This window comes from Schistocerca nitens, chromosome 3 (assembly GCF_023898315.1).
Source record: "Schistocerca nitens isolate TAMUIC-IGC-003100 chromosome 3, iqSchNite1.1, whole genome shotgun sequence".
Lineage (NCBI taxonomy): Eukaryota > Metazoa > Arthropoda > Insecta > Orthoptera > Acrididae > Schistocerca > Schistocerca nitens.
In genome coordinates this window covers 270,810,187-270,830,288 of record NC_064616.1, presented here as the reverse complement: position 1 = coordinate 270,830,288, position 20,102 = coordinate 270,810,187, and positions in this window count along the sequence as shown.

Genomic DNA, 20,102 nt, shown 5'->3' with positions numbered 1-20,102 from the left:
AAGTTCCTACGTAAACAAAGTTTATACTCCGTCTAGAAGGGAAGCTAAACCCTGCTCTTTTTATCATTCAATGTCATGTATTGCAATATTTATTTGATAGCCAATAGGTCTCGATTTTATACCTAAAAGGAGGCATTAACCTCGACTGTGCAAGACTTTCTGTAATTTTCGTACACTATAAATTATTAACATCTGAGACATTTTTTATTTCCCATGCGTTTGTGCGACGTTTTCAATGGTATTGTTTTCTCTACATCTCTGTCAATGCTAATTTGTCTAGCTTCCATTTAAAGGCAAAATCAGATTTTTTAAGAGTATTCAGGGTATGGTTACATACATGTGTAACCTTTGTCAAGTGAAACCAATTAATGGTTAAGCACGCAACTTCGAATGAGACAGGCAAAACGTACCGGTGCCGAAATATCATCTATATTTCTTATATATTCACTTGTGATAATAGATTTAACATTTAAAGGCATTTTACTTGCGCTCAGCAAGAAAAATTAAAATTTCAGTATTTCGTATTTCTCTGCCTATAGTTCAATTATCGTCGTGAATCAGAGTTGTCATGTTGCGAATCTGTGGCGCTATTGCTGTCACTTCTCAAGTCAAGCTGAGATGATGCTATCTCTCTTTGTTGGAGAAGAGCCAATAGAACATGCATCTTAATTAGGTGCTTACTTTCATGTTGCAACTCAAGCTACGATGGCGTTGTGACACCACTCGACGATGTATAAATGGCAACATAGTGAGGATTAGTCGCGCCATGTCCTTGGCGGTTTTCTGATTTATTGTTAGTACCAGGTGCGGTGGGGCGGTGGCTTTGTTTCGCAGTCGTGCTCAGTTTCTCGAACAAATACTACCACGTCTACGAATATACGAAGGTTAGAAGTCAAGGTGGACACTTTTCTCGTAAATAACGCTGAAGCTCCAGTGTCTTAAAAGAAAAAAAAAAAAAAAAAAAGAAAGAAAAGAAAGAAAAGGGGGGGGGGGGCTTGGAGCTGACACAATGACGTGCTAACGATACACCAGCTATTGGGCCTTTGTTTACCGATGGAGGTTCCCTCCTGCAAGTTATGTTTTATAGTTGCTTACTAATTTACATATTACTTTTGAAGGTTGTCTTCGTACGGAAGAATTCTCGATTTCTGAGAAGACCTGACTTTATTCATGAAAATTTCACAACTTATTCCGTGTACCTGTTATCGTTAGTTTTCAGTTTTTCTGATTCATCTCACTAATTACTCCTACGTCGTACCAGCACCTTCAGTATGACAAACCTATTATATCCAGCACATTTAACATTTGGTCTCTGATATTGAAATTTCGAGCAAGCTCTTGGCTACTACTTGCTCGTCAAAAGGAAAAGAAGTCGCCTGACTTTGGAGTCTAGAAAATCTCATGGGATAGTTTAGTCACCTCAAATGATCCTCATTACTCGCACCACTAGCATTTTCGTTTTGAAAAGCGCAAATACTGTATTGTCAGTGTACAGGTGTTGGACACAAATGAGACCTCCGCGAGAAATGCATGCTTGAATATAAATGTAGATGAAATCATAATTAAATCAAGAACCTAAGCTGTCGACAGGCGTTGATATGCATCAACGGGAACAGTTGAAAATATGTGCCCCGACCGGGAATCGAATCCGGGATCTCCTGCTTACATGGCAGACGCTCTGTTCATCTCTTTTTTTTTTTTCTACATGATTACATTTAGGAAACGTGTACAAAGGATAATTCTAGTAACTGAGTGTTACTACAACAACAAAGGTGGCATTTAAAGAGTAAACAGAAAATAAAAATGAAAATCACTAATGCAATTCCAGCTAAAACAGTTCTTCAATAAACGTAACTGGTTCCATTTGGTACTTAACCATCGTTATCTGATATCTCCAACAGCGCCTTCAAAGTGTATCTGCAACGGAGGTATTCTGCTTCTGTAGTGCCTCAAGGAAAATAGCAATCCTTAAAGAAGCCTCTCTTCCTTCTCCCTTGCTGACAAGGCAGGACGTTCAGCCGTAAGTGTGATGCGGCACAGAACATTAACCACAGCGTAGCACTCCCTAAATGAGTGGCAGGTTAACGAAAACACTGCGTAAATAATTAGCGAAGAGCGTACGGTATTTCGGTGTGCGTTCAAGGCCATTGTGAGCATTTTGTAGGAACCACCAGTAATCAAACTGCTCTTTCTCTCCGTCGCTAAAGATACAGGCGACGGTAATTCCTTTGAACAATGTAAGCACTTGGTATTTTGCGACGGGAAAGTAAGATTCATCTGGACACAGGAGGGTCTGAGAGTCAGTCATATCAGGCGTGACCCGGAGGTAGCAAATCAATATCTTCTGTGTTAGTCGCCGAACTCCGGACGACGATACGATGTTCATCGGTATCCAAGAGGTGACAATCTGGGCAATAAGGTGGGTCTGCCAGTCCAATAGCGTAAAGTCGCTGTCGTGTCGCATATTTTTTGTTGGCGATCTGATACCACTTCGAAGGCACCATGGACGACAGAAAGTTGTGGTGTATCGTTTTCCACACTCTTGGGCAATGAATCGTAGGGTACTTGTTTTCCACCACATTATGGTGAACAGCCCGCAGAAGGTTGGTATAAAGATCTTTCGTCTTTGGTGGACGTGTGGCGGGGAGGTTCGAGCTGACATGGCTGTAATCAAGAATGAAGGTAGACACATGGGAGAGCTGTGGTGCGACGTGTGCAACCGACACCGGCGGGACGTGAGAGACTGGCATCAGAACCTGTAGTAAACGACCCGTGAGACAGGTATGTTGACTTTTCCATCGTTTCCTCTCGTTGCTCATGTAAATGGCAGCTGCTCTCGCCCTGACGTTGACCAATCCCAGCCCCCCTTTGTGCACAGGGAGGGTCAGAGTGTCGTATCGTACTTTAAATATATGACCTGCGGAAACGTAGTAACTGAAGGCCGCCTGATGCCGGCGACCTCTCTGCAGCGGTAGTGGGAGGACTTGTGCCACGTGGTTGAGTTTTGATGCCACGTAGAGGTTCACGTATTCAACACTTTGTAGCTCATTCAAGTCCCGGAGCAGGTTCTGGTTCACCATTGCACGTATGATCTGTAGTAGCTGTCGATAGTTTGCTGCAGCTGTTTCGCGTACATCTTTCGTTAACGTGATTCCCAAATATCGCAGATTAGAAACTGATTGAAGGGGAGCGAGGGCTTCCGGTCCGAGACCACGCCCAATATCCAACGCCGCTGACTTATTGATGTTCAGAAGACTGCCTGTAGCCTGGCCGTATCGCTCGATCCAGGTTAGTACGCTTTGAACTTCGTCATTGGAACGAACCAGCAGCAACAGGTCGTCAGCGTATGCCCTATAGCGAAAGGTGACGTCCCGCAGCGTGATGCCTGATAGCCGGTGGTTAAGGCCCCGAGGAGTGGCTAGAGTGCGATTGCATAAAGGTAGGTAGAAAGGGGACAACCCTGTCGTAGAGACCTCTTAATGGGTACTGGTCCTACCGTCCTTCCATTGACCTGAAATCCATCTGAGCCATCGAGGGCACAGAGGATAGTGCAACTGCAGGGATTTATCCCTTGCACGCTCCCCGTGAGACCGACATTCCCAACTTAACGTCCACACACTATATTTGTAGTGCCCCCGCCCATTACACTCATTACTCACGGCAGACAATCTTGCCGAGTCCCGTAAGAGTTCGGGCACTGTGTGCGTCTAACACAGAAGAACGTCAGTGGCCGGTTGGCCTTAACTATAGGTAAGCAGGAGATCACGGGTTCGAGTCCCGGTCGACTCTGCTGATAAACTTGCACATCTCCAAACAACAACGTAGGCCTGTATCCTTCAGGGTTGTAAAGATGATGCAGAGGTTTTGTAAATGCGCGTGGTGGGAGGGTCCCTTAACAATCAGATTATCCAAGTAATAAGCACAAGCTGGAATATGCTACATTAGCTGTTTCAGAAACGTTTGGAAAATTGTGGGACCAAGGCAATGTCATATGGAAGTAACTAGTACTTACATAATCCAAAAGGCGTATTAAAAGCTCTGCTCTGGGATTCCTCACTTAAAGGTAACTGGAGGTAAGCATTCGTAAGGTCGACCTTGGAGTAATATTCCCTTCCAACAAGTGTGTTGAAGAGGTCTTCTGGCCAGGGAGTAGGATAAGTTTCCTCCAATGTTTCATATTGGCTGTAGCGTTGAAACCTCCACACACTGAGATGATGAGTGGTGTGGCCCATGTGCTACAGATGAACTAGCTCCAACTTCACAGCTGCATTTAAGGTAACCAGAAATGATCTGGCTGTGGTAAAATCAAGGCATGGTTTCTGGCCAAATGGTGATGGGCACCTAAAAGTCTGAGGCACACTTCAAAACCGGCTGAAATACAGACGAAAATGCAGTGCAGAGAGCATCCAGTTCCTGGAATGGGACTGAGGTTGGTACGACATTGACTTCATCAGAGATAGAATACCCAAATAACGTAAAATGTCGAAGGCGAAAATCTTGGTAGCGGAAGGGTGGTCGATGACAAATAACGTAACGAGCAGAGTAACACGTTTATAGGCAGCAGTGATAGAGAACTGCCTACGAAGAGGAATAGAACTATCCCCGTAGGCCGCCAGACACGGCGAGGGCACGGACAACACAGGCGAGCCCAGTCGTGCATACATCGCCCGATTTACTAAAGTAACGGTGGCCCGTGTGTCCACCTGAAGACGGGCGTCCTGGTGAGATATGCGAAGTGGGATAAACCGTTTCCGCGTGAAAGGATGGACCGAATTGGGGAACAGAGGGTCGTCTGTCATAGTGCCCCTGGACAACGACGAATCACAACGTTGCTGCAACCTGGGGGTCGTCCGACGAACGCGACGTGGAGGGGGGGGGGGGGGGGGGGGTTGCAGTGAGTAGTGGCGTATTAACCACCACAACGTGTGGCCTCGCCGCGCCGCGAGTCGATCATCAGTTCCGAACGAGTGTGCGATGCACAAGATGTCCGTCCTGTCAACGATGGGTTATCCAGTTGCAGTGCCACTATGCAAACCTTGAATAAGGTGTCAGCTGAGTCACATCATGAATCAAGGAGTTCGAGTAGGAAGCATTGCAGGTCTTGACTGGTTCAAGTGAAATTGCATTTGCGGCTGAGATCTTGCTAGTCAGCGACCCAGGAGCGGTATAGTTGTTCAGGCTTTTTATGGTATTGGTTAAAGTCAAGCCTGGAGTCAACCGCATGATAGCTTTGCCAATAATAATTAATCAACAGAACACACATCTCCTGAAAGGACAGCGTGATGAGGTCAAACATGGGCACTGATATTAGGAGCAAAAAAACCTGTCTGGAGACGCCAATGACAGAAATAAATATCGCTGCAGTGAATCATCCGTGACTTTAAACGCCATGAAATGTTGCCTTAGCCAATGCAAATATAAGTTCCAGGCCTCCACAGCGTTATTGGAAGGCGCCAACCGTGGAGGAATGGAAAACGTATTGTGGCATCGAGGAGGAGGAGGAGGAGGAGGAGGAGGAGGACGTGGGGGGGGGGGGGCGGGGGGCGGCGCCTGAGGCCTGGAACAATGTGGCCTCATACACTAGCAATTTTTCCGCCTAAAACTGAAGTGACTTTTGTAACAAGTATATACGTAGCTGCTGCTGTTGCATTACCAGACGCTGTTTGCACCAGCGGGAAAAACAATTTTGCGTCCATGTCTAACAACCCTACCACAACAAAGGTCAAAAATTAATTATGATTGTAGTGTTGCTCACGCTGCTAAATATTGCATTTTCGGGCAACAACAAAGTTATAATATGTGGCAGGTGTCATTAGAGCACAGTTAATAAAGTCATTTCTTGAAATAATGGATAAACTAGGCACTCATCTTTTCGTGTTTCCCACGCTGGTCTCGTTGTGAACTCATGGCTGAATCGTCGAAAATCTACGTAGTGATGATTCCAAGCTCGGATGCAAAGAGGCCTAGGTGTTATTCTGCGATATTCAAAAGTTTTATAGATTTATTTCATAAACCATTCTTGAAGATTAAACTTTTGCAAGTTAGGACAATGGTGATGTAAAAAAGTAATCAGCACTCCGAATTTAAGTTACACTTCTTTTTTATTACTTTTGTTGCAGTATCACGTAACTCGTTCCAAAAAATCACTTCACAATATAAAACATACTTGAAAATATCTTCCTCACTGTTAAAGTTTACATTTAATAAACTGACTACAATTTGCTTGACCCTCTACTAACCGCTTACGCGCCCAAAAATCAGAGTTAAAAGTACGTCAATGATCATAGTGACAAAAGAAAGAATACACATAAGAATAATATCATTGCAATATATACATATCGATGTATCGAAGTACCTCTACATTAATGAAATCAAATCTGAATGTTGTCACAGAAATATGTTAACTATTTTACAGAAACTCGGTAGAACATTGCTGGTATCGAGAGGTTGAGGTGAGCTGGTTACGTAATTCAAGTACCATTACACATGCCACAGGAGAACTTCCGTTTTTCTCGTCGCCAATGCTATAGCCACAAGTACCCAAAGATTAACGCACGTTTCAGAAGAGAAATGGATCAAACGGCAAGGCAGAAAGGCCGCCTGCGGAAGAGAGCACGAGGTCAAGTAGTAGTCCAGCTACACACGGCTGGCTAACGGCGGACAAGACACAGACTAGGCCAAGCCCAAAGCTACCTACGCAACAACGAGGCGCAAAGCGAAAACCTTCGGCACAACGATGTCAACACGCCAAGAACAAACGGAGACGCAATCTGAAACGCGACCAGAGAGAAGAACCAAGTCCCAAGCGAAGTTGTTACTAAATACTCCACAGTGCAGTGACGACAGCAACTGACAATATACACTGAAGCGCCAAAGAATCTGTTATAGGCATGCGTACTCAAATACAAAAATACGTAAACAGGCAGAATAAAGCGCAGCGGTCGGCAACACCTATGTAAGACAAGTGTCTGGCGCAGGGGTTAGATCGGTTACTGCTGATACAATGGCAGGTTATCATGATTTAAATGAGTTTGAACTTGGTGCTACAGTCGGCGCACGAGCGATGGGACGTTGGCATCTCTTAGATAGCGATGAAGTGGGGACTTTCCCGTGCGAAATTTCACGAGTGTACCGTGAACATCTGGAATCCGGTAAAACATAAAATCTCCGACGTCGCTGCGGCCGGAAAAAAATCCTGCAAGAACGGGACCGCCGACGACTCAAGAGAATAGTTCATCGTGACAGAAGTGCACCCCTTCCGCAAATTGTTGCAGATTTCAGTGCTGGTCCGTCAACAAGTTACTGTCAATAAAAACCCTATGCCTATTCTGGGTTATCCTTAAGAAATTACCAAAGTTTTCGGAGTAACCAAGGTTTACCACATCTGAGCCAGGCACACTCTTGGCACTGGCTAACGTAATGCCCTTTTTCATCGCAAACCAACAAACTATGGGATACGACTCAGTGCACAGAGTGGAATGACCAGATAAATTGTGCAGTGTCGTGGCCTTATGTCTACTTAGTCAGAAACCAACTACACAGACAGGTTGTGTGAGCACAGAACTCACAGGGAACAGCTCTTCAGACAATAGACACGTGATGGTTGTGCTATGTCCGGCCACCAGGCGCCGCCAGAGGTCAATGACCATGTGAATATTTTCTCTTCTGCAGGTCAAATGCCCTAAAATAATACCTGCAGTAACCTGGCGCCCAGGCAGTATTTAGGCCGGCGCCCAGCCTATGCTCCAGTAGTGCGCTCCGAGTGAGTTTCCTGGGTCACGCGCCAATTGCAAAAGCATTCCCACAATCAGGATCCCACTTCTGAGCCGCTACTACGACGCTGCCGCTGTCCAGGTCGACCTTTGCCTCAATGAGCTGCCAGCTAGATACCTAAACCATTCTTGGCTTCTACACTGAAGAGACGTGGCCTCAAACGCCGTGACCAGCAATTGGCCTTTATATTATTTATCTTTGTGTTTCATTGGCAATATGTTGGACTTAAACTTCTGTGCCACCCTTCAGGACTTTAACTTTTGTTCGGCTTCTGATTTTGATTTCTGAACGTCCCTTCCAGACTCTGATTGTGGTACTCTTAGTGTATGGACATCGTATCTTGAACTTTTAATTTACCGTAACATTTCCAGGCCTTCAGCCTTCCTATATTATTATTATTGTTGTCATTTCATCGGAGAAGAGGGTTTATGTACTACAATAACTTGTACTACAATAGCTTCATTTTCTGCGTGGGCTGTGCAGCTGGTCACGGCGGAGGTTCGAGCCCTCCCTCTGGCATGGGTGTGTGTGTTTGTCCTTAGGATAATTTAGGTTAAGTAGTGTGTAAGCTTAGGGACTGATGACCTTAGCAGTTAAGTCCCATAAGAGTTCACACACATTTGAACTTTTTTTTCTGCGTGGGATTTTTCCATCGCCGCCTTCAGTAGACACATCAAATTGCAATAGGGGTATATTACAGGAATTAACGATTCGGCCGTCAGTCCCTTAACGAACACTGCAGTGGTATCTAATCCCTATATTATGGGAAAATAGGGAAAGCCGGCCGCGGTGGTCTCGCGGTTCTAGGCGCGCAGTCCGGAACCGCGCGACTGCTACGGTCGCAGGTTCGAATCCTGCCTCGGGCATGGATGTGTGTGATGTCCTTAGGTTAGTTAGGTTTAACTAGTTCTAAGTTCTAGGGGACTGATGACCTAAGATGTTAAGTCCCATAGTGCTCAGAGCCATTTTTGAAAATAGGGAAAGGTCACACCCAATGATGTAGGGATGTAGGAGTGAAAATTAAAGTTCTGGCTGCCACTTAGGTGTCTTCCTGTCCCAGACAATTCGACAATCTGTCTGCCATGCATTCAGACCACTTCCGCCCTCAGAAAAAATGCTGCAATGGAACCACGGAACAGGCTGATAGCTTCTGGTTATCCATCTTCATCTTTCTTCTCACACCACTTATAATTTGTGAAATCAGGGGAAGTCCCACTCCGGGTCCAAATAGGATGAAAGAATCAATAAATAACCTATTTCCACAATGTAACGTATCAGAACAGGTTGTGGACGGGTATGAAAATGAACACAAACCAATTTTTAACTAATCGATTCAACCTATACATTCATTTGGGGCTGTTTCCGTCTTCGTGTCATATTTTGGCGTTGTAGCGGCAAGTGTAGAAATGGCAAGAGACACAGGGATGCAAGCTGTTTACACATTGGATTGCTGATATGGCGCAGTGACTTGACGGTGGTGATTTGGCCACTGCAGGCTGCTCGGCTGTCGCGCAGTGTGGGGCAAGGCAGCGACGTCTTGAGTTTTGCTGTATGTTATCTTATCCCAGTGGCATGGCAATAGCATTGCCCAGAGTGTAAATCTCTACCAGTGGCTGAACAGCAGGGTTGGGTGGCTACTGAAGTGCTCAGAGGGGTGGAGGTCTCTCATTCATCGCGCAGTGTCGGTATAGCGATGGCAAAGACTCTGGCTGACACAGACTGGGTGTCACACACTGCCCAACTGGCCAGACACTCTTGGGTGGTTGGGGCAGTCTTCAGTGCTGGTACTCCCAGCTGACTATGAGACAGTCGCAGTGTTTGTGTGTCTCGACCAGTTATCTGGAAAAGAAGCGGTGATTGGTTGTAATAATTGGCAGTAGTTCTTGCAGGCGACTGGCGTAGATCGTCATGCAGAACTCTGTGTTGCAGAAGAAATGTTGATCCACTCAGCATTTGGGTCACTGACTAGTGCTTGGCAAACTCCAGTGTAACCTAATGTCCGTCTTGGCACTCCATCGCTGGCTTCAAACCCCATTACAACCTTTTCCCTTTTCAACACATATGGTATTGCACGTCACGACCTACTTCTAAGCACACGTTCTACAACATGTGATGTAAGTAAAAACACTACTGGGATTTGTTTCAGATGGTTCAAATGGCTCTGAGCACTATGGGACTTAACTTCTGAGGTCATCAGTGCCGGCCGCGGTGGCCGAGCGGTTCTAGGCGCTTCAGTCCGGAACCGCACGACTGCTACGGTCGCAGGCTCGAATCCTGCCTCGGGCATGGATGTGTGTGATGTTCTTAGGTTAGTTAGGTTTAAGTAGTTTTAAGTTCTAGGGGACTGATGACCTCAGATGTTAAGTCCCATAGTGCTCAGAGCCATTGGAACCATTTTGAGGTCATCAGTCCCCTAGAACTTAGAACTACTTAAACCTAACTAACCTACGGACATCACACACATCCATGCCCGAGGCAGGATTCGAACCTGCGACCGTAGCGGTCGCGTGGTTCCAGACTGAAGCGCCTAGAACCGCTCGGCCACCCTGGCCGGCAGATTTGTTTCATGGCACAACTTTTCCTCTTGGTTCGTCATACATAAATATATCTCTTACCAAACTGCGGCAAAAAAGGCATCATCCCAACGCTATATTTGCACATTCTGTTTTCCTGAGAGTCAAAGTTTATCTAAAGAGGGAGCTATAGTCATGTGAACAGTCTTGGGCACTTAATCTTCATAAAATTCTTACTTAATGGAGTTTGAAATTTCTTACAACCATTAATAGTATAATCAATTGTTCGTTACTGCTACACCGATGCTTCAAGGTCCTCTTAAACTTCTTTAAAAGTTAATTTTTGTTTTAGATACCATTGCTAAAAGTAGTCTCTACTCCCGTTTCCATTACCCAAACCATAAAGTGGTACAACATCACTGTCTCTTGCCATTGTAGTAAAAAGCAGACCTTTATATCTGATAAAAGAACCCTATGCCAGAAATGTGTAAAGTGTTAAAATTGTTTACAATATTGTCAAATACTAAAATTATTTACGTTCGTTATCGTTGTATAAAAATAATGGCCTCTGTGATCGTTTTCCCTAAGCCAGTATATTAAAATTAACAAGTAGGTCACTAATAAAAATATAAAACCGCTTCTACACAGCGATACGTCGCTGCCTTGCAACCAGCACCAAATTTAATGACAATTGTGAACAGTCAGTCTTGTTAATTCACAAAAAACTCAAAATGTGGCTAAAATGACGTAAAAATATTCTTCGGAAGCCTGTTTGCTCGTTTAACACTTGTACTGCCTGCTTTATCGGAAGGTCATATCTCTCTATCCCTTCCAAGATATCAATGATTTTACCCTTGTCTACTCAGAGTAAAATTTTTGATGTTTTGTTTGCGTCTAATACAGACTGGATGTTTTCTCTCAGTTGCATGCTAAACGTGGATGTATCACTTACGCTCTGACGTTTTCTTTAAATAGTGTATTAAAATTTCTCCCAATTTGCCCAATGTAAAATTTATTGCAATCTGTTTCGTTTCCGTTAATCAAGTTTAAATCGTGTACATCTGCGTGCATAATACATACATACTCCACAAGCCACCTTACGGTGCGTGGCTTAGGGTACCCTTTACAACTAGTCGTTTCCTTTCATGTTCCACTCGCAGACAGAGCGAGGGGAAAACGACTGTCTGTGTGCCTCCATGTAGCCCTAATTTCTCGAATCTCATCTCCGTGGTCCCTACGCGAAATGTATGTGGGCGGCAATAGGATCGTTCTGCAGTCAGCTTCAAATGCCGGTTCTCTAAACTTTCTCAGTAGTGTTCTTCGAAATGTCTTCTTCCTTCCAGGGATTTCCACTTAAGCACCCGAAGCATATCCATAACACCTGCATGCTGATCCAACCTACCGGTAATAAATCTATGAATTCGCCTCTGAATTGCTTGGATGTCTTCTTTCAATCCGACCTGGTGCGGATCCCAAACACTAGAGCAGTACTCAAGAATAGGTCGCACTAGCGTCCTATATGCGGTCTCCTTTACAGATGAACCACACTTTCCTAAAATTCTTCCCACTGCTGTTGTAGGCTTCTCTTAAACTCCGAATTTGTATTTCAAATTGCCATTTACTACTGTTAAATCGTGAAAGTTGATACTCTTTCGCGTTTCTAATTCCATTATAAATTTCAAATGCTTATGCATACTGTTTAGCTGTTTGCGATTGCAGTATATTTCTTCAGTTTTACCGTTGTAGAGGGTCAATGTATAGTCTAAATATCACTTGTAATATCTGATTTTATCTGCGTTCTGCTTGCTTTTATTAGGAAACTCCCTTTCTATGGGGTTAACAAAAATATCCCCAAGCATGCTCACAAGACAGTTTCCCATTGCTAGACCATCCTTATACGATTATAGTTCGTCTTGAAACGAAATGTAATTGTATGATAAGCAGGATCTGTAATATATAAATCAACTGATTGTGCTGGCGTTACTGTATTCTAATAAATTGTTCCTGATAATGTTTATCGTTTCTGCTGCTGGAACGTTTGTGTAATGGTTTGTAATGTCGATTAAAACAAACTCCTGTTACTAGGAATTGTAATGTTTTTAATCTCATTAGCTAGGTCTTGGGAGGTTGTAACCATAAATTTAGTTTTGAGTTAATACAGTTTATTAGTGACGTGATTACACTTCTTGCTTTAAAAATACACAGGGCTGCCTCTGCAGTTAATAACTCGATGGACTGCTACATATGCTCCTTATGAACCTTCGGCTAGGCCCTAAGTTTTCGTTTCTGGAGATTAATTATTACACAAATTTAATTTTCTTATCTGTGAGAACATAACCGCATTTTAAACGTTTTTTATTAATACGTTAAATTTAAATGTTTTTCTTTGCAAAAAATTAATGGGCTTTCTCTTCTTTTTTTGTCCTTGTGAGTGAAACCAATGCACCACCCTTGTCTGCCTTCATAGCAATCGTATTTTTCTCTTTGAATTTATTATTAATCTCTCATACTCTATCGTACTCTTTCCTATTAGTAACTGATAATTTTTTTCTCACACTTCATCTGTTCAGATTTCATCCCCATCGACACGCAAGACGTTGAAGTGGCGTCAACTCGAAAGACTTGTACCAGGCGAACGGTCTACCCGATGAGAGGCCCTAGCCACACCGCATTTCCATATCTGTTCAGATACTGGTTTCCAGACTTTGCAAGTGAGCACATTGTGCTTACAAATTGACAGTTGTGCCTTGTCTCGTAAACCTTAGTGCTGGATATTAAATTTTGTGCAGAGTTACTATGGAATTTGTGGATGACGTTGTACTTAAGTCTCTTATTTGACAACGCAATTTCTACCTCAGTAAATTGAATGCTTGTTGAATCTGCTACTCTCTAAAGAAAAAAGGCTTTATCTTAAACCGGCTCCTAAATGTAGCCGTTCGTTAAGTCAATCCTTATGGTTATTGTTTTCGCCTATGCCATTCCTAAGCTACCTTTGTTCACGTTTCCTTTTTACATAATTATCTGTTTAACTAATTAGTAATTAGGAAGCTTGATGTATTCTCCTTATGGATCTCTGGCTGAACACTAAGTTTTTGTGTCTGGGGATTTATTGTTTCACAGTCTTTAAGTTTATTTTCTGTGTAAATTACTCTGCATTTTCATTAGTTTTTCTATTAATGCATTAAATTTATTAGTTGAGTCCCTGTCAAATGTAGTAACATCCTCCTTGCAAAAAATTAATGAACTTTCTTTTCGTATTCATCCTTGTGAATGACAATCAATGTGCTGCCCTCGTCTGGCTTAATAGCGATGTCATCTTTCTCTTTGAGTTTATTATTGATCTCTCATACTGTATCGTCATACTCTTTCCAATTGTAAGTGGGCTGCTTCTGTGTTGGAACCGCTGTGTAGCGCTTTGCATTGGATCTCTGGCTGCGCTTTCTTTGTAAGAGACTGTGGATGGCTGGACTCGTTGTTGGAAGTTAATTGCCAGTAGTGTTGGGCAGCTGGAACTTAGTCGCAAGCAGTGATGGAAGTGCTGTTGGGCAGTTTGAGGCAAACAGCCAGCAGTGATGGATGTTAAATGTGAGAAGTTACCATTGATGGAGGGTAGAGGTCTGAAGTGTTAGCGTAGGCTAACGATCTGGAAATATCCGACTTGGAGACTGAAAATTATTCATGATTGTATATCTTTGTACTGGATGTCACATTATGAAGCTAAAAATACATTATTTGGTTTGCAACAAAATCTTTCCTTTGCTAACCACATGCCTATCAGCAGTTATTGGCTTTAGTAGTTCGAATCTTTTATTTAGCTGAGTGTCAGTATAACATTCGTTAAGTATCCTCTGTGCCTTATGATGTCGCATCATTACTTTCACTAACGCTACCTACTGACGAAATTATTTTCTTTCAACAGACTCGAACTACCTGTGTCAGTTGGGCACTGATGGTGTTACGGAGTAGTAAGTGTACTCTGTGTTGATCTTAGTAGGTATGTCTTCCGCTGTTACTACGTTGTTGAAGCCTAGTCTCTTTAATAACTTTTCTTATATCTTATCTTCCATGCCACAGGTCTGATGGTGGCGTTGTCCCGAAATGTGTCATCCGTTGAAAACCAAAATTAATTTGGTGATCAAGTCAAGAAAGGTGAATGTAAGCAATTTAATGAAATTTGTGAAACAAGAAACTTGAAGATTATTAACTGTTATCACACGAACAAAAAATTACATTAGTTTGTGTGATGTCCTTAGGTTAGTTAGGTTTAAGTAGTTCTAAGTTCTAGGGGACTGATGACCATAGATGTTAAGTCCCATAGTGCTCAGAGCCATTTGAACCACTTTTTTAATTACATTAGTTTAATCTCGAGATACACACTTACTTTGTAAAATTACAACTCTATAATCAGTAACAAATGGGAAATCACAACAGAGAGTGGCCGTAAAAGTTTCCACGAACATCCATTTATCAATAAGACAGCGTTCGAAATGCCCATCGTCTACTGCAATGCTCATTTTCAGTCACTGGTGGAAGAACTTCCGGACGAGCTGACGAGATTCCTTAGATATAAGGTGCATATGCTGCAGAATACAAAAATTATAATTCCCTTTGATCATCAGAAATTATGCATGTCTTTGAGATTACAACAGAGAGAAAAATCCAGAAACGTAAATCAGTACATGTCAATAGAGAGCCCTCACGTCTCATTCACCGACCAAAAAAGAGGTGGCCGAGCCTAGGCTGGCTACAAGTGAGTACTGAGCAAGGCATCCACCGTACTGATACCACGTATTTATAACTGCGCCGGCAGCAGGCAGGTAAGAAACTGTGCGTTTCTTTATCCGTTAAAGTTTCTGTAGTAAATAAGAACCAGTTACGTAGTCTGTAATAATTCTACACGAAACTTTCACTCTCCATTGCTTTTCATATTTAACCCGCCTTAGCCAGTGCGGAGTCTCAGTGACTCAATAATGCAAATTTCTTACGTTCAGCTTCCCGTTGTTTATACAGGTTGATTCATCGGTAAAGCACATGTACGGATGTCGTATTAGACCCAGGCGACAGAATCCATGCGTGTTCTGCAGTTCCACCGCACATAGTGGTATTTTGCCCGAAAAGCTGGCCAAAAGTCCACTTTTCAAATGAGATCAATTTACACAAAGGGACGGTTAAGCCATACTTCGCCAGCAGTGCACCATCTTATACTTTCAATTCGAAGTCCTCGTTACAATGTAACGCGTGATATATGCGAATGAACTTGGTTTCTTTAGTGTCTCAACAAATTTCCATGTCTCGAAAAGGGAAATTTGTGTTAGTTGCCATTAGTTTCTATTTTAAAGTGTTATAAAGCTGTAACTGATTTATTTATAATACTACTTAATTCGATATCACATTATTGGTATGTAGTAGAGTAACAATGCGACACATAAGCTATCAAATACAGTATTTAAAAGATTTTCTCGACTGCATACACTTCTAAATTCGAATAGAATATTTGTTGCTAGGTATATAACCATATCATACCTAGGAACACTTTTTCACATTTCGGGAAACCTTACTCTTCCGGGATGATTTTTGTAATTTCTGAAAAAGGCTGAAAAGCAAATAAGGTGAATGAAATAAGAAAATTATCAGACTTCTATTACAGAACTGGCAGAAATCTGATAAGTGCTCCAGGTTTTAACACTCTCCTCTGCTAGCAATGAACTCAGTAGCCACGGTATCTGACACATGCTAACACGCTGATGCTATAAATTAATGGATAAACAAATTACTCTCCCATCTTGTTCTCGGAGTAGCAATGCTGTCCCACAAAGCGGAGGTTAGGTATTCGTTTATCGCCTCGGGCGCCAGTGTGGGTGAAATGTTCCGCTGCTGCGACCCCAGAAACAAAATAAATCATATATACAGAATGATGCACCTGAACTGTTCACCTTAAATATTGCGAGAATAGTTTAAGATATCGTAATTCTGTTTTCCCTCAGATAACTTTTAAGAAAGTGATCACTGAACGTTGTGTAGTCTTCAGGAGTAGCTATATTACTGTCAGATATCAGTATTTAGCTCACTTTTTCAAATGGAACTATAATAATTTCTGCCGTTAAGACACCAGATCTCAAAGAGACGGAATCTACCACATTTCGCTCTCGAAAATCCAACATGTAGCTTAGGGGGCATCACAAATCTTTAGGCTTATTTTTTTAAGCATCAAAACTAATTGCTGTCTTACGTGGTCGATCGTGCTCTTACATGGAACACTCGAGTTTGGCCGATATAGCTCTCTAGTTTGACACAATTAAGATACTTTAACTACAAATTGAGAATATTTTAGAAAATTTTAATGTAAAATTATTACTTGTCACACATGTCTACATATGACTGGACTGACGCAGCAGCTGGAAGACCTATCACTAAGAAAGATTCGCCAGTTTATTACGGTAACAGTTCTGTCCCTGTTTCTGCCGAGGCCTTCACTGAAAGGCGAATGGAACTAATTGAATGGATTTGTAAAACAAGAAACTGAAGTACAAAGACTGTTAAATAATATTTTCACACAAACAAAATTATAGAGAGATGATGTGTGTGAACTTTTGCTTTCTCTGTCACAATATGCAGCAAAACGTTTTGAACAATCATTGCCGGCTGGCGCTAAAGAATTGATTAGTTCAAAATGCCGGAGACTGAAGACAAAACAAGCTCTTCAACTTACTGGGGATCAATTGAATCTAGGAGTTAACATATTTATCAACAGACGCTGAAACGTTTTGGGGCGTTGTGAGAGTGCGTGTGACGAACCAGCAAATCTCTTCTGAGTAACAAGGCCGGCATAATAAGTAATCAAATGTGCACAGTAACATCGGTTGGACAGGACCAGCTCATGGCATCGTGTGCTGCTGTCAAAGGCAGCTGCTGTTACCCTCCATCTTCGCCAGATGAGTTGGCAACGCTTGCGCCGCGAGAAACACTAGGAGGTTCCGCATCTGTTACTAGAGGAACAACAGTGGGATGAAGTTTAAAATGAATCTATCAGTAACCAAAATATATTATTCTGCTACAATGTTGACAGTCGTTTAACCTGGTGTCCGTTGGAAAACGGAGTAACTCTGTCAGTGATGTTACCCAAATACTTCGTAGAAGTTTCAGTAGCTAGTTCATAGCTAGTTCATACAATGTGTTTCCTTCTCATGCTCCACTTTCCTATCGATAACTACAGCCTAAACCCCATTCAGTTATATATATCCTCACAGCCAATATTTTTCCAATCAAAAACGCTTCATTTTACACCGGACGCCTCATGCTAGGCCAACTATGCTACACCGCACACCTCCCCCTAACTAGTCTATTTTTCCTCCCCCAAATTCAATCTTCGGTCTATATTCCGCCATTCAGTCTTCAAACGAAGTGGTATGAAAGAAAAGATGGCCTGGACTCGTTCCTGGGGGATTTCTCTCTACGTGGTTTGTATGCGAGTCTATAAACCATTAATAATAGCTGCTGAAGGACAGCGACAGAAACGTTCCCATGTGCCACGCATCTTCGATTACTGACAGGTGAAGACAGGAAACCTGTGGTACCCGTCTTTCTTCTGAAAGATTTGCACATTCCTCCCCATATGTGGCTAGACATTTACTTGGTCAAATACAGCGTATTTTAATTGCAAGAACTACATACACGTTTCGCAAGCCACCGTATGCTGCATGGTGGAGGGTACCTTGTACCACTTCCCAGTCATTTTCTTACCTCATCCACTAGCAAACAGAGTGAGGGAAAAACGACCGTCTATTTGCATCTGTACGATGCCTAATTTCATCTCTCTTCGTGGTCCTTACGCGAAATATATGTTGGCGGCAGCAGAATCGTTCTGCAGTCAGCGTCAAATGTCAGTTCCCTAAATTTTCTCAATAGCGTCGTCTTCCCTCTCGGGGTTCCGATTTGAGTTCACGAAGTATCTCTGCAATAGATGAGTGATGACTGAATCTACCGGTAACAAACCTAGTAGCACTATTTTCAATTGCTTCGGTGTCTTTGGCTCTGAGCACTATGGGACTTAACATCTGAGGTCATCAGTCCCCTAGAACTTAGAACTACTTAAACCTAGCTAACCCAAGAACATCACACAAATCCACGCCCGAGGCAGGATTCGAACCTGCGACCGTAGCGGTCGCGCGGTTCCAGACTGACGTGCCTAGAACAGCTCGGCCACACCAGCCGGCTCGATGTCTTTAATACGACGTGAAGGGGATCCCAGACAATCTAGCAATGGGTCGTACTAGTCTCCTGGTGTTCTATTCGTGTTCTGCTTTATAGATGAACCACACTTTGCTAAAATTCGCCCAATAAACCGAAGTCGGCCATTCGCCTCTCCTACCATCATCTTACGTGCTCGTCCACTTTCATGTCGCTTTGCTATATTACGCCAAGATATTTAAGGGGGGGGGGGGGGACGTCAAACGGGCCGACTTGGAGCAGGAGAGGCATCACAGGACATTTTAATTTCCAGTGTCTATACTTTTACAAATAAATTCACCAAACTTTGTCAACATCACCAGGAAGGATTCAGGATTCACACCCATTGCAGTGGAAGTTCGAAAACATAACAAAATAAATTTTTTTACGTGCGTAATTTCATCATTTTTTCACTTACTAATGGCTGCATTTGTTGCTATAGGTACACTTTTCTTCATAAGTTAGAGACATTCTTCGATGAATTTTGCACAGCATACATACCATACACACAGGTGTATGAAACTCTAGAATTTATTTAATTTATGAAAAATCGAATGAACTGTTATATTTTAAACTTCATGTTTAGAAAAAACACAAATTTTATAGTTAATTACCTCAATTTTTACCACAGTTTTTAATAGCTTTGGAAAATTCTAGTGTTCCATACACCTTTAAGTATGGTTTGTATGCTGTGCAAAATTCATCGAAGAATCTCTCTTACTTATGAAGAAAAGTGTACCTACAGCAACAAATGCTGCCATTAGTAAGTGAAAAAAATGAAGAAATTCACATGTAAAAAAAATTATTTCGTATGTTTTCGGACTTCAACTGCTAAGAGTTTGAATTCTGAATCCTTCCTGGTCATGCTGACAAAGTTTTATGAATTTATTTGTGAAAGTATAGACAGTGGAAATTAAAATGTTCAGTGGTGCCTCTCCTGCTCCAAGTCGGCCCGTTTGACGTCCTACCCCACTTAATCGACGTTATGCGTCTAGTACACTAATAATGTTGTATTATAACATTACGGGGTTGTTTTTCCTACTCATCCGCATTAACTTACATTTTTCTACATTTATAGCTAGCTGCCATTCATCACAACAACTCAAAAAAAAAAAAAAATTCTAACTCATCTTGTATTCTCCTAAAGTCACTCAACGACGACACCTTCCCATACACCACAGCGTCATCAGCAAGCAGCCGCAGATTGCTGCGCACCCAGCCCGTCTGATCATATACGAGCTTGCATTTAGAGAGTAAGAGCGATGCAATCACACTTCCCTTGGGTAGTCCTGACGATACCCTTGTTTCTGAGGAACACTCGCCGTCGAGGACAACATACTGGCTTCCATTATTTAAGAAGTCTTTGAGCCACTCACATTTCTGGGAACCTTGTCAGGTAGTCAACAGTCTGCAGCGGGGCAAAGTGACAAACGTTTCACGGAAATCAAGAAATATGGGATCTGCCTTTTGTTCTTCGTGGTTCGCAGTATCTCATGTAAGAAAAGGGCAAGACGAATTTCAAACGTGCAATGTTTCTTAAATCCACGTCGATTTGTGGACAGCGGCTTTCCCATCTCAAGGAAATTTATC